Here is a 2,695-nt window from a genome sequence, read left to right as displayed (position 1 = left end):
AGGGGTTTCCCAGAGCATTGTATGATTGTTAATGATTGTTTGGATTGGTTCGTTGATTAGTTTGGAGCCAAAGCAAAGAGTGAGAACCTATTAAATCTAATGGAATGGAATTGTCTCTCACTGAGTATTTATGTCTTTAAAATGTATTCATACCGAATCTTCAAATTGCTGTATATTATTATATGAATCAAGATCTTCTCGTATAGTTACTTACGTACATGTGAGTGTCCTGGAAACTGGCGAGAACCTTTAGCAGATGAGTTTTTGGGTAGAGAAAGAGGTAATTACTGATGCAAAGAGAACTCGTTTGGCTTGTGACAGTGCTGTTGAACGCTTTGAAAATATCGTGGAAGGCCCGTCTCTCTGGCATGCAAAGCAATCCTTTCGGTAGGTTGAAAAGTTTACTCGCGTTTCATTTGGTTTCATTACACTGCACTGTTCTCAACCTCCATTGGAAGAAGAGGTCAGATCAGATATAGAGAATCAAATCAATGAAATGAGATGTACATCTCACATCCAATGGAACTTGTCTTACATTTTAGGTACTTAGAAAAACTGGAAACTTCAGTTGTTGACTTTGTTATACAAATACTTAGCTTAACGTTTAATTTATGATGAAATAAAAAAAAAATGGTGTAATATAAAGCTCGACCATCCTCTAGAGCCTATTTCTTGTAGCATTTAAAAGTCAGTTACAAAAATGACACTTTTCTCTTGAGTAATTAAGTACTTCTTTCTGAAGTACATGTACCTTAACATACCACTACATAAGGAGTTTTTTTTCCGTAATTGCTCAGCCCACAGTATTAATTACAGTGGCGGTTATTATTTGCTTATTGAAGCCACAGTGATCAAGTGTTTGAGACTTCAAATGTTGGTTGACTGTATGAGTTGTGGCCCCAGTTGTTTGAAGGGGGGATAGTGCTATCCGCGGGATAAATCACTATCTACTGGATATCCAAACTCAATTGGTTTTGGTAGTGTTTATCTGCTGGATAGTGATTTATCTGGCTCCAGTTGTTCTAAAGGTGGATAACGCTCTCTACCGGACAAAAGGCTATACACTGGAAAGTGCAGTTGGTTCCGCTATAACTTATCCAGAGGATAGCGCTATCCATCATTTGAACAACTGGGGCCTGGTGGGTAGTGCTATCCACTTTTTGAACAACTGAGGCCAGATCTTTATCTAACCTCTTTTCTCTGCCTCCTTTGTCCTGTCAAAGGAGGCAGAGAAAAGAGAACCTGGGAACAAGATTGGTCTTGATCATCTCTCAGTTTTATATGTACCTGCATACAACTTAATACTGACAAATGTTTGATAGACTTTGTAAAAAATTCTGTGATTGGTTAGCATCCCATTTAATGGAAGGGACAAAGTTTTTGACTGCTTAACCCATTGACACCTCAAACGCCCTAGGATGACCACAGTTGACGACTAGAATCTCCCTGGAATTAGACAGAGTAAAATCTGTCAAGTCTCACTCCTAGGGGTTAAAGGAGATCAGTGATACCCCTTGTTACTCTACAGAAAAGAGAGCTAAGTGCTGTCATCAATGAACTACCTGGCTCATTTAGTTTCATTATCTAGACACAGACTTAATGCTTTTACAGTGTGTTTGGGAGCAACTTTACAGCAGCCTATATTTCTGATAAATTTTAACAATTTTGTGAAACAAAAGGAGAAGATAGCATTGCAGACTGTGCAGTATTTCTAGTCACTTGAGAACGTATTCCACACATCCCCTCAATTTAAATATTGTCTCAACGGTTAAGTTGTCAGTAAATTATACTGTCTATTTTGAAGTTACACTGACTTCTTCATGTTGGTATGTACAGTTGTCAACAGTTTCTAATGTAATTTTTTTTTATGCCAACAAAAGAAATGTTTAGGTTCAAGGTTTGTAGACAAGTATCCGTTCCTGTTTGGAGTGTTAAAATCAACAGCCTTAGGCTTTTTTGCATTGCTAGTTAGGGAGTTGAAGAGAAAAGTACCATTTCAAAACTTGTATGGTGCTGGCCACCCTACAGAAAGCCTTTGGCAGTGAGGAAGGGATTACATTATTTGGGGGGTAAGATGGGAAATGAACATTCTCAGGATAATATACAATGTATATATAATATTGTAACATCCAATCTGTCAAATTTGATGGTTTAAAATAGGTACTGACCTCTGATCATCTAGAAAAATGGAATATAAAGTGCATTAAGGATGAAGAAGTTTCGGCTTTTGCAGTTTTATTTTGCTTGATACATACCGGTAATTTCATTGACCTTTCGGTCTCTGCTCTCCCAAAGGAATTTGACCTTACTTAAACGATTATGTGAATTAAACAGTTTTAAGTGGGGATGTTCATGTGCTGTGCCCAGAGACCGACGATTATGAACAACAGCTTTTCATTATTGCTGACAATGAGGTTCTTCTGGAAGTAAGTTCATACAAACAGAGTCTTTCTGCTCAGTTTGGGGTACATTACATGGTTAACCTAGAGTATCCAAGAAAGCCAACATGTCTGCACTGAGTTTCTTGAGAGTATGTATTTAGCATTCGTCATAAAAAATGCCCTGTATAGAAAAGGTGTCTCTACTCTTTTAGCTTAAAGTTAATAGCCTCTTATTACATGTATTAACAGTTGCACCACCACAGGAGCTTGAACTAACCTGCATGCAAGGGTTTTATTAGAATCTGGGACCTGGG

Source organism: Montipora foliosa, chromosome 6 (assembly GCF_036669935.1).
Source record: "Montipora foliosa isolate CH-2021 chromosome 6, ASM3666993v2, whole genome shotgun sequence".
NCBI classification, from domain to species: Eukaryota; Metazoa; Cnidaria; class Anthozoa; order Scleractinia; family Acroporidae; genus Montipora; species Montipora foliosa.
The sequence above is the reverse complement of the archived record's forward strand: the minus strand, read 5'-3'. Positions refer to the sequence as shown.